The following is a 13,768-nucleotide window of genomic DNA, read 5'->3' as shown; positions in this document are numbered from 1 at the left end:
AGAGTAACGCGAACTGAGGCGTCGTTAGGTGGTCGAACTTCCACCTAACGACGAGGGAGAGGGAGAGGGAGAGGGAGGGAGAACGAACCATAGCCACAACTATGATAGTAGACAGGACAACAAATATGTACCTTATCCTATTCCCATATGGTTTTTATTGCTTTATCCAGGTCTTTATACTTATAAAGCTCTACATTTTATTTAGCTTAGACTTCACAAGAATTTGAGATGACAATATATATTTTAATGTATGTAAAATATTTTTCATAAGCTTCTATGAAACGTTATATCTGGGCAATATATTTGGTCTTCACTAATTGAGTTCTCCATCATGTTTTGAAATCTGTATTTATAGTAAAGAAAATTATTATCTTTCAACCAATGAAAGTTAATCAGTTTCTGATGTATAATTATAGCTATCAGGACATATCTTGCTAGGTATTCAGTAGGTCCAAAATTTTTATAGCTTATAGAGCTTTATTGCAATACCTCCATTTCCTTGCATAATCTTCATTGGTCAAATCTATTCTGTAATTTCCATCATGAACCCCCCCTACTTCAAATAAATCCACATTACTTACCCATTTGCTTGATTTTTATTTGTCCACATATTTTTGACTTAGTTTATGTGACTGGTGATCATGAAAGTCCTTTTGAATCCACTTTTGGATGTTAGCCAATTCATAGGCTGCATCTTAGGATAGAAACCATTTGTGGTTTATAGTCAATAAATCTATTATATATAACCTTTTACTATTTCTCTGTAATGTGATGTGTGATTACTCCAAAGACATTTTGGAGGTTGGTTTTTTTTACCTATTTTTCATGTGCTTTAAGAAGGCCTATCAATCTTATTCCTCACTTCTGTCATAGAAGTATTCATTTTTCTATCATTTCCTGAGGGTGATGTGCACTAGGTTTTGCTAATTTTATTTTTATTAGGATAACTATTATTACCCATTTTATAATTCCAAAAGTGTACATTAAGACTAGTACAGTGCAAGTAGGCATTTTTATTTCCATTATTAGTATTATTGGAGGTTTTAAGAAAAGCCACAATATAGTGACAAAGAAGGCTGACCTTGAAGTCAGAAAGATCAGGATTCAACACATCCTAGCTGTGTGATTGAGCAAGTAACTTGACTTCTCAATACCCTGAGGAAATTCCTTAACACTATGAAGTATAGAGAAGTTGTTGAATTGCATTAATGGAGGGAATTTACACCCTAGAAATTCCACCACCAATTGAATTACGAATCTCTGTCCACATTCAAAATCATTATTTATTAGAGTCAAATGTTACTCTTTTGGAGTAAAGAGTCGTGATCCCATGATCACTGTCATTTAAGTTCTTATTATCTAAAGTAGTTAGGACTAACCCTGAAACTGAGAGATCTTTTCTTTGTAGATTTACTTTTCCAAATTCACCACGTTTTAAACTCTTGACATTCTGGCTCTTTCATAGAATAAGAGCAAGGTGAGGACAGAAGCTCTGAGTAAGACAGTAAAGAAACATCTATTGTCTGCTATGTGCCAGGCACTGTGCTAAGCACGAAGGACACAAAAAGAGGCAAAAGAGAGCTCCTGTCCTCAAAGAGCTTACAATCTAATGGAGAGACAACATGCAGACAAATACATATGAACAAGTTGAATGTAAGATAAGTATGAAATAATCAAGAGAAGGAAGACACTAGAATAAAGAGGGACTGTGAAAGGATTCTTATTGAAGGCAGGAGCTCAGCTGGGATTTAAAGGAAGCCAGGAAACTCAGTAGTCAGAAAAGAGAGAATATTTCAGACATGAGGGACAGCCGGAGAAAATGCCTGGAGCCAAGAGAGGGAGTGTATTTTTTGAGAAAAAGCCAAGAGGACAGTGTCACTGAATAAAGAGAACATAGTTGGGAGGAAAGTATAAGAAGATTGGAAAAGAAGGAGAGGCCTAGAGAATGAAGGGCTTTAAATGTCAAACACAGGATTTTGTATTTGATTCTGGAGGCAATAGGGAGCCACTGGAGTTTATTGAATGGGAAGGCGGGTAGGGGAAGACAGGGCAGACCACTTTAGTGGCTAAATGGAAGATGGATTGGAGTGAGAGAAATATGAGTCAGGCAGACCCACCAGCAGGCTATAGCAATGAAGGCTATGAACTGGGGAAAATCCAGAATGGGTTTACTTTAATTCTCTTTGTGATTTTACTGAGCTCCATTTCTATACAGATGTAGGACTTCTACTTTCTGACCCCGAATATTTTTCTCTTTCTCCCTACCTCCAGCCTTCCTAGCTGGAAGCAGTGCGACAGTAGAAAAGTCACTGGATTTAGACTGAGAGATTCTAGGTGCAGATCTCATATTTGCTGGTATTTTCCTGGGCTCAGCTGATTCATATCAAACACAAGCATTTATTAAGTGCTTACTACATGCCAGACACAGTGCTTAAAATTTGATAGGCCTTACTTTCTTCATCTATCTATCAAGGGACTTTCCATTCCCTTTCCCTTAGTTTGCAGTGTCCTTTTTATCTCCCTCTGCTTTGTTCTCCTTCCTCTCCCTGCCTCTCCCTCTCCCTCTCCTTCTCCCTCTCACTCTGCTTGTGCCTCTATCTCTCTGTGTATATGTGTGTCTTTGACTCTCTCTCTCTCTCACTCCCTCTCTCTCTTCTCTCCCCTCTCCTACCCCCCTCTTCCTCCCTCCCTCTCTCTAATACACACACACACACACTATGTATTGCTTTATGTATGTTCTAAATTTACTTACATGTATGTATGCATGTGGTTTCCTTCCCTTCCAATTTGAAGACAAGGATCATTTGTTTTGTTTTTTTTTGTCTCCATAGCTCAAATTCATAATATGGTGCAGTGTACAGACCAGTGATTTAATAAATGCTTGCCAAACAAAAGAAGGAAAAATCAATAGAGTGCTGCATCAGATGATCTTTGAGGTTCCTTCCAGCCCCAAAGTTATGATCTAGTAGGCTCAAGTTGATTAAATTACATTACACCAGATTACATTTCTATTTAAATTAGTGAACAAGGGGGCAGCTAGGTGGTGCAATAAATAGAGCACTGGCCCTGGAGTCAGGAGGACCTGAGTTCAAATGTGACCTCAGACTCTTAATACTTACTAGCCATGTGACCTTGGGCAAGTCACTTAACCCCAATTGCCCTGCCCTCCCTCCAAAAAAATTAACAAATGAATAAATTAGTGAACAAAATTATACCATGTTTGAGTTGTATTATACTCAGTCTCCTTTAGTAGCAGCATGAACTGTTTTAGACTACTCAGAAGTTAGTCACAAATCACAGTAGCACTTAACTTGTATTAAGCAGCAAAAGGTCTGAATCATAAACTTTTTTATAGCATTTCAGCTTTGTTACTTTCAAGAACATACAGCATCACAAATTAGTAATTAAGCCATTGTTTTCATATAAAAAAACTTGCCAGGTTTTCTTTGATAGATGAATCAGGACCATTTATAATTAGTGCATCATTGGAAGAATGAATAAATGCTTACAAATAGTGTTCTGCATTAATACATCAAAACTTCAGTGGATTCCAGATTTCATCCATGTGGGCACTTATTTCCTTGGTGCAGATCCATGCTCTTCAACTTCCCTTCAATCTCTAGGTTTCCCTGGTTCCCTTCAAGACTTAGTTCTACAGGAGACTTTTACCAGTTTTCCCAGATTCTAGTGTCTTCTTCTCCCCCATTACCTTCCATATTCTCTTCTCTTCCTCCTCTACCTCCTCTTCTTCTTCTTCCTTCTTCTTCTTCTCCTTCTCTCATATACAAATATATGTCTATGTATATACACACATATATACATATATGTTTTGTATAGAGAGAGACACACACACATGTATATTTTTACATTGTCTCCTCAACTAGAATGTATGTTCTTTGAAGAAAAAGAACATTATTGACTTTCTTTGTATCCCTTGTTCCTAGCAAAGTGTTGGCAAATAGAGGGCAATTATTAAATGATTGTTGACTGACTGAATGATCTTCTGTACTATGCCACTCTTTCCCTCTCCATGAATCCTTAAAAGAGAAGCCACACAACATATTGGAAACCTACCTGTAGGTCACAAAACTCTCCATGGTTTCCAGTGCAGAAATCCTCAAAACTGTCCATCAGTTAGCCTTTGCTCTCACCATACAACCAAACCATGTCCTTTTCTAATCATTCTTTTAGATAACTTCTTTTATTCTACTTTTGTATATGTGATTATTGTCAACATATTACAGTCTAGTCATAACCACCATATACATTTATACTGTCCCTCAGGTCACCTACATTATTATGATTCTTTGAAGATTAAGGTATTCTATCATTCAGTCATTTAAAATCCATGAAGAATTTTTGAAAAAAAATTTGAACTAGAGCTATAATTTCATTATTACAAGGGATTTTGATTTAGAATTTCCCTCTGTTCATGGAGAATGCCACTTGTTCTTTAATATAATCTTTAGAGAGTTGCCTGGTACATTGAAAGGTAATACACCTAGCCTGGGATTGCGCAGCTAATGTGTGTCAAAAATAGAACTAGAACTCAGGTCTTCCTGATCCCAAGGCAAGTTCACTCTCTGTAATGCCATGTTGCCTCTGGGATTATATCAATATTATAAAGATGCATAATTTTTCTTTGATGAAGAAGCTTGAGATCATTTAAGGAGAATATTAAATATTCTCCTTGATGCTTTACCTCTACAATCTGACTTGCCATCACTGTGTGTCTTACTATATGGGAATGGGAATCTGAAGATCTTCCCTGCCCCTAGGCCCTTTGATGGGCTTAAGTGACTGAGAACCTTACCTGATTTGAAAATATACTCTGCCCCCGAAAAGGCTGAATGTGGTCACATGGAGCCTGTGGAGGGAGGCTTATTTTTCAGGAATGCCCACACCTTGATGCTTTGTGATTGGGCAGTGGGTCAAGAGGGTTGTGACATTCTCTGAGCCAGGAGAAGGCTATATATACCCTGATGTGAGATTTTGTTTTGGGGCTCACTTTGGGAAGAGTTGTGTGATTTGACCAGATGAGACTCTGGGCAGCCATTGAGCCCCCTGGCTTTGAAAACCCAGATGTTGGTGTTTCCCTCTCTGGTAACTGATTAGGTATGGATGCAATGGTCATACAGTTGGAAGCCTGCCTGCTGATCTGTTTCTCTGACTATATTTTTTATCTGCTTGTAATATCTGTATTCTCTGAAGTTAGGGGTGCTGACCTTTTCCCCCTGAACTAGATAAATGACATGTTTGATTAAAGCAAGATTGTTAACCCATTTTGAGTTGATTTTCTTTAGAAAAGCAGATCTAAGAACCTGTGCTAGCAGCCATCCTGGTAGGCTAGGGTGCTTGCTGCTATACTTACCTCTCCTACCACACAATATGCACTCTTCTTCTCTGACTTTTCATAGGATGACACACCATGGTGTATGTTTTTGTCTACTCAATAAATTGTTAGTGAAGTCTGCCTTTAACCTCCGAGTCTGGGTCAATTTTCAAATTTCGAGAGACCCAAGAATTTGATTGGGAGAGGAAATTATATTTTTATTTAAATATAATTGATTTCCTTTGCAAACTTTTGTATTTTCATACATTTGATGACATTATTCTGAGAAGAGGTCCATAGGCTTAACCAGACTGTCAAAGGAGTCCATGACAATATAAAAGTCAAGAATCTCCATTTTAAATCTCTCAGTTGTTCATTGCCTCCTTATCAGCAGATCAGCCTCTTACTGTTGGACTTTTTGTCAACATTTGTTAGATCCTTAAGATATAGTTTACTTTCCAGTTTTTAATTTTATTATTTTAATAAATATTGGCATCTGGTTGGTTTTCTATAGTTTTATGGTCACCAAACTTATTAAGCTTAGGATATAAACCTTCATCTGATTAAAAAAAATATTTGGAATGACTGGTAAATAACTAAAAATAATCCTCTAGCAAAATGTTATTTTGTAGGTTAAGAATAACTTTGTATCCACATGGATTACTCCTGGTCCTGATACTACTTTATTCTAAATGTTTATTGCACACAGCTATGAGTATATTAAAAAAAATACAGAATGAAGTGGTACCCCTGCAGTACTAAAATACAGACTAATAGAATATATTGTCACCCTGTCTCATTTCTGATGAAAGGGAAAGAGAAGTAGACAAGAAATTTTGAGCAATGATAATTAAGCATCCAGAAGGAGTTTGGGAAAAGAAAATGATAGGGGCAGGCAAAGAGACCTATGTTGAGACCAATACATAAGAACAAGAAAGCATCTGGATTTTCAAAAATGTTTGCCATAATATTTTCAGAAGACACAAAATTCAGAAGATTGATTAAAACCTTAATTTAGATGGGCCCCAAAATTCGGATGACCTTGGAAAGGGAAGGGTGATTATAAACAAAGATGAATTTCAGTCAAGAAAGGAGCAAAATTTTATGTTTAGCAAGCTTAGTCGATCACAAACTAAGCACAAATCTAAAATGCTGTGATTATTTTAAGGCATGATACCATAGTGAATTATAAAGCATACTAAATGATGAGAACAAGAGCTAATTCTTCCTCCACAATCAGCATTATTGGAGTCCCATACCAAGTTTTAAATGTTACCAATTTTAGCCATGTAGAAGAAAAAAAAAATTCAGAGTTGATACATTTACATTTCAAGACTAACATCCTAAATTGAAAACCAAGTAAGTTTGAGAATGAATAGAAGCCTGGAAATGGAATCAATGACTTTTGATTGGGGAATGACCAAACAAATCATGATACACTAACTGTAATAACGTATTATTACACACAAAGAAACAAGGAATATGATTAACACATAAAAGTAGAAGACATGAACTTCTGTAAAATGATATAAACAGAAACGGAAAAACTACATATAATGATGAAAGCAATGTAAATGGAAAGAACAAAATAAACAAACTGAAAGGCATAGAATTATGACAAACCTTTCCCCTTGCCAAAAATTAAAAAAAAAGATTCTCAATTATTTCTCTATCTTCTTTGTGGTGGTAGGAGTATCTAACCCTACATATAAGATCATATGATACATTAGGTAATACATCATATGTTAACACAATGGATAGGATATCAGGCATAAAATCAAAAAGATCTAAATTCAAATCCTGCCTCAACTTATTAACTCAGTGCCTAGATAAGTCATTTAACCTCTCTTAGGCCTCTGTTTTTTCATCTGTAAAAGGAGGATTATGAAAGGACTTATTTCAGAGGACTTGTGAGGATTGAGATAACATATATAAAGTGTTTTGTAAGCCGCAAAGCTTATAAGCATATAAATGCTAGTTGCTACTAAACTGCTTTTTTATGTCTTTTAAAAGTTTTGTTATAATGGTTGAATGATGGGGAAGAAGAGAAATATGGAGAAATGCAATGTGTTGCTGTTGAGTAATTTTTCAGACTCTTTCATGACCCCATTTGGGGTTTTCTTAGCAGAGATGCTAGAGTGGTTTATTATTTCTTTCACTCACCAATTTTACAGATCAGAAAAACTGAGGCCAAGAGGGTGAAGTGACTTGCCCGGGGTCACACAGCTAGTCAGTGTCTGAGGCCAGATTTGAACTCACAAAGACCTGGAATCCTATCCACTGTATCACCTAGCTATTCCTGAAGTATAGTATAGGTGAAGCAAAAGAAAAGATATCAATAAATTCTTCGAAAGAATATATATATATGATAAGGCCTTGTGGAGAGAAGGAAGGGCTGTTGGAAGAACTGTCCTTTGTTATGTGGCATAGGGGTGTCATTGTGGAAACAGAAAAGCCATCTATAATCTCTTCTATCTCCCCCACTGATTCTTCCCCAAAGGAAACTTTAATTCCTGCCAGAAGTGGAAGCAGAAAGGGGAGGAAGCCAATCTGCTTTCCTCAAAGAGAGGAGGTTCTTGCCTAGAATTACATCTTTCTGCCCACTTAAACATTGTTAGTTTACTAGGGGACATGATCAGATTCTACCTAATTTCTGATAACTGTTTCATTACTGGAGGTAAGGAGGTCCCCAAGCTTTATATCCAAAGCTTGACTCCTTATTGTAGCACCAGCACAATATTCACAGTGCCAATGGTGACTATAAACATGCCAGCATGGTTCTCAATCCATATAGAAGACAGAAGCAAAACATTTATTTGGACACCAGGAAACTAAAACCCAGCACCAAGAAACCAAGTCTATCATAGCAACATTGAAGTTAATACACCACATTATGACAGAGAGCCACACCATCTTTTAGCCTTCCCACAAACCAACACTCACAAGCCTAGCTATCTCTCTGGGTGTGTCCTTTCTCTCCCACCATCTAGCTGCTCTCACTCCCAGTTTCCTATGGGCTCTGTTCCACCCTTCAGCAAACTCCTCCCACCACAGGCTCCATTTGATTACATTCAGCCTTTTAGGGGGCAGGGAAAATCTTCAAATCAGGGAAGGTCTTCATATTCCCTTAGGCTTATTAAGGGGCAGGAAAGATCTTTAAATTCCCATTACCATTACACTTACCCATCTAATACCAGTTCCACAATGAACACACAAAGAAATAGCAAAGAAACCTGTTTGTCTGAATCATAGCAAAACAGAAATCAGAAAAGGTATACATAGGAAAACATATACCAGACAAACTCAGCTCAAACAAGATAAGGAGTCCCAGATCTGGGACTATACCCAACTTATCCTGCATGTATCTTATTTGCACATAGTTATGTTGTCTCTCCCATTAGACTCTGAGCCCTTTAAGTAGAGAGACTGCTTTTTGTCCTTCTAAGTATCTATAGCTCTTAGCATGGTGTCTTGGACATAAGAGGTGCTTAATAAATGCTAGGTGACTTTAGTCGACTCTAAATAGAGAATGTGCTTGATTTAGAGACAAGAAGACTTGATTTCAAGACCTACCTCTGACATTTATTAGGTGGGCAACCACGGACCAGTCACTGAACTTTTTTGAACCTCAGAAAAAAATGTAGATTCATTTCAGGGTGGTAATCTGTGTTGGTGGAGGGATTGTCCACATCTGTGTATTTTTATGTAGTCTTTCCAATAAGAGTTTATGATAAAGGGTTAATATCTCTCAGGATTGGAATTTGTGTGATTAACAGCTCCCTAGAAAAGTAGACACCTCTGGTCAATCATTTTACATCTGCCCAGAAACAATCATCTTCTGGTCAAACCTTCGAGCAGCTCTCGTTTCACACAATTTTCCAAATATCATGCAATCCGTATTCATTTGGAGCAATTGCAAGGCCTTTCCTCCCATCAAACTTAATTTTAGCTCCACTCAATTTGGGAAAGATTTCATTAATGTTCCTTGTGCCATCCCTTTCATTTTAACAAATGGAAACCCAATGGCTCTTGGGAAATTTTAGCTTTGGGAGGCTCTCTCTTGACCTCAAATACAAATTTCAGTTTATTAAATGACAAAAAAGATTTTAAAAAAAGATCACATTTCTTTCTTTTAAAAGGGGGGAGGGGGGCAATCGTACTCCCCCCAAAAAAATTTTTATGAATGGAACATCTAAAGTGGAAACACTAAAAACAATGTTAATGAATCTGCTCAATGAAGGAACAGCAAGAAATGTTACCATAACCAAGCAGTAATAACTGAGGTAGGATGGGTCAGGTCAAGATAATAAACCAGTATGTGTATGACCATTGTGCTACCCCACCACCCAACTCATAACAACAACAAAAAAGTAACTACATTCAGAAGCTTTTTTATTGTCAGATAACTAAATAAAGATTTATCAAGCTTGATTTCTGTTATCTTTACCCCATAACTTTAGCTTCATTATTCCTGTATCACTGGGCTAAATTCCAAACTCAATGCTTTCTACTCCTTAGAGAATTGGTAACATGGCAATATACAAATGTGGATGGAATTGGGGACGAGAAGATGGTCAGGGAACAAAAGGGAGAAAATCCTCCCTGCCCTTTAAAGGGGGCTGTGATTTTTGGAGTAACCACATGAGTCCATTGGAGTTATGGAAGCTGATCACATCTAAAAGTGTGCTGTCTTTTCCTTTAGCATAATTTACCTCATCAGGCAGCTATGCTGTATCATAATGCACAGAGGATTGGGCCTGGAGTCAGAAAGATTTAAGTTCAAATCCAGCCTCAGACACTTCCCAGCTGTGTGACAGCCTCTTTCTGCCTCAGATTCCTCATTTATAAAAGGGTGATAATAATACAACCTACCTCAAAGGGTTTTTCCAAGGGTTAAATGCTATAGTTATTTGTAAAATGTTTGGCTGGCATTCAGCAAGCACTTAATAAATATTTATTCCTTCTCTCACTCCCTTCATTATTAGTCACATGGCCCAAACTAATTATTTTCTGGAGTAGGTATATGTCTAGAACCTTAGAAAGTTTCATTTCTACAACATCCTTCATCTACTTGGACCACAGTCTCCATCCCCCTCACACCACACCTTTGCACTCTACCCCTGGTATGCCGAGCTTTTATAGATAAGCTTTTGCCTTACCTTGCCTAGAACCAGGCCTCCACCCTGCCAGCTATTTTAGCACCCTGATGCCTACATTCCTACAAAAAAATCTTCATCTCCACACCTACACACCCCATAAATTTGGACTCCAACTGTGACTCTGGACACTCAGAGGTGAGCTTTCATCTTATGTTGCCCATAAGCAGCCTACACACTATTTCCTGGCTATCTCGACATTACCCTTGTTTTCACTGCTTCCTTTTCTAGCTTCCCTTCCACACACACACACACACACACACACACACACCCACTGTATGTATTGTCTTTCCAAATTAAAATGTAAACTCCTTGACAGTGGGGACTGCCTTCCTTTCTATCTATAATGCTTCTATTTAGAGAGAAATGTTTGAAAAGAAATTAAATGAACTTCCTGGATTATTATATGTTCACATGTCTGTGAGCTTCAAGAAACTTTATTATCTACTGTGATAAATAATTGCAATCTATGTCAGAGGAGGAAGTTCTCCCACCAGGGAAACCATAATCCTTTGGGTATTTACATGCTGACTTATGTATACCCTCCATAACATTCCTTCTCCAATTTCCGATTTTAGTATGGAGAACACGCTAAGAAAGACAGGATCTACCAAGCTGGAAGACAGACTTTAGGACAAACTGGATATCTGTAGTACAAGATTCTGAGACCTATCAGAAGGGTTGACAGCCAAGGGATCATTTGCTTTTGCTTTTGTTTTGCCGAAGAAATTTACATAGAAGTACAAAAAAGGTCACCAAAAGGAGGGAGGGGGAGAAAAAGGGACAATTAGGACAGTATGTCTCTTTACAACTTCTGAAGGGTTAGGCAATTGACTTAGCTCTGAGTCTTAAACTCAGTTCCTACTTATTACCTCAAACCTTAGCCAAGGCCTAGGGAGAGCTCAGATACCACAGCTGGAAGAACTAATCTCATCTTTTACAGGAATGAATGGGCAGAAGGTCAAGAAAGAAATCAAACTGAAAGTGTTGTATTTACACAGAAAGGACAGCTGCTTCTAGCTCCCTCTTTAGATCCAGAGCCTAGCAGAGCTCTGCCCAAAGGTAGCAGCTGATTGAAACAAGGGGGAACTGAGAGGAAGTCATTTACAGTCTCTGATATCACTTCCCACACTGGGTTGAGTGTTTACAGTTGTATCATTCACCAAGTTGTTGCACTGTCTACAATGAAAGTAATAAAGAGGCATACATTCTACTCACAGCCTAAATCTTCAGAGATGTCGTTAAGACTAAGAGTCTAAAGATGTAACTTCTTTCTAAAGCGTAGAAATCTGATGACCGTGAAGCAAGACCAAGCTGCTCCAACTGACTTATCGGAGTATATGGTAGAAAGCTTTGGTATTTTTCCTGCTCTGAACAAGATCAGTAAAGTATTCAAGGACGTGAAACTTCATGACGCTGCTCAAACCCTTCCAAAAAAAAGCTGAAGTCGAGAAGAAATACAATAAGAAAAAAGAGAAGAAACCAGTGACAAGAAACCATCCAGCTCAAATGAGAAGACCAGGTTCTAATGGCAGCAATACTGGTCACCCTAAACCAAGAAAACCTGAAAAGCAACAATGAGTCAAAGAAAAATCCTGTTGCTAAGAAAAGCAACAGCTGAAGAGAGGCCAGAGAGCAAGAAAATGAAGACATCCCAGGAAACTCCCCCAGAAAACAGAACCAGAAGCTGGAAGAGAAGATTATCCCCAGACAATGCCTATGGTAGTTAAGGTGCTCAACGTGAGCCAGACATTTGAGTATGACACCATAGGAGAGAAGAACGAGATGTTTCATGCTACTGTGGCAAATGAGCATGAAATTATCCAAGTGAAGGTTTTCAACATGGATATCAAGGAACACATCAACAAAAAATGAGGTCATTGAGATATCAAAAGGTTATTGGAGAAAAGGTTTCCTGGAAATAAACAGATACTTCAGGGTGCAAGATTTGAGTGCTAACAAAGAGATCACGGTGCCCAAAAACATTGAAAGAAGACCAGGTAAAACCACAAAGATCCAAATGCTTGAAACACAAAAACAAGGAAGCCATGTGGATGATGTCAATGAGATCAATAAGAAAACTGAGTTGGAGAAATGAAAAATGTACATTCTTTGAAGTGAAGGACAACCTAGGAAAGATCAAAGTGATGACGTTTGGCAAATGGGCCAAAATAAGCTTTGATAAGAGACAAACTTCGGCTCACCTGCTTTGAGCTATCTTTTTGGAAATCTGTAATTCACAGTTTCATCAAGGTCATCAAGGCTAAGAAAAATTAGAAAGACAGGTCAAGAGAGATCGGCTTGCCCCCTTAATGACAACAGGACCTTTCAGAAGGTATCAGCTGCTACTACTGCAAATACAAGAGCTCAATAAATATTTTAATAACAAAAAAGAGTATGAGTATGAGTTCTCATCCTAATGAAATCACATGTGTTCTAAAACATTGACTATAAACATACATGCATGCATGCATGCACGCATACATACATACATGCACACATACATAATCTGCATCGTGTGACCTTATTTAATATGATATTTGCATTGGGTACATATATGTGGATTGTATCATTATACATACATGTGTGTATGTGAGTGTGTGATATGTGTATGCACATGTGTATGTATGCATAGATATACTAGTCATGCATAGACCTATAAACAGATATGTAACATTAACAATATTGCTTCATTTGTCCATTTTCATTAAAGAAAATGGCAATGCCACATGCTTAGTTTCTCCAGATAACTGAAATCCTAGCTTTTTAGACATCTTATTAGCTGTGTGATGCTGGACAAATTATTTAACTTCTGCCTCAGTTTCTTTGGCTGTAAAATGAGGATGATAATAGCTCCCCCACCTCAGGATTGTTGTGAGGTTCAAATGAGATAATATTTGTAAAATGTTTATCTGAACACTAGCTCTTAATGTTGGTGTTTTCAGTTCTGATGTCTTCTTTCTCTTTCCATTCAATAAGTCTGTTAAGCTATATTTTGTTGCTGTTATCATTATGCCTGTCTATAGGGATTCTTTGCTCTTCTTACACTATTTGTAGCTTACTAGTTACTTCAAAATCAAATATAAAAGCTTGTTAGAGCTACATCTCAAAAAGAGTGTAAGAGTCCTGAAGTTAGAGACTGAGGAGCTTTCCTATGTCTGTGAGGGAATTTGTTTATACCTATTTGCTTTTTTCAGTCTTTCAGTTTAGCTCTGTACTCTTTGCCTCTGAGGACCCTCCCTGTGATTAGATTTTCCCTTCTACAAGCTCCATTCAAGGA

General features: G+C 37.6%; 1 pseudogene; it reads left to right on the top strand.

Moving 5' to 3' along the window:
* Positions 1 to 2,077: 2,077 nt before the first annotated feature.
* LOC138174206 (interferon-inducible protein AIM2-like) lies at positions 2,078 to 12,765 on the top strand (annotated as a pseudogene).
* Positions 12,766 to 13,768: the final 1,003 nt, after the last annotated feature.

The sequence above is a fragment of the Petaurus breviceps genome, unplaced genomic scaffold (genome assembly GCF_028583685.1).
Source record: "Petaurus breviceps papuanus isolate PSGF00001 unplaced genomic scaffold, PetGlider_PUasm1.0 688, whole genome shotgun sequence".
NCBI classification, from domain to species: domain Eukaryota; kingdom Metazoa; phylum Chordata; class Mammalia; order Diprotodontia; family Petauridae; genus Petaurus; species Petaurus breviceps.
Note: the sequence above shows the minus strand (reverse complement) of the source record. Positions and strands in the feature narration are given on the sequence as shown.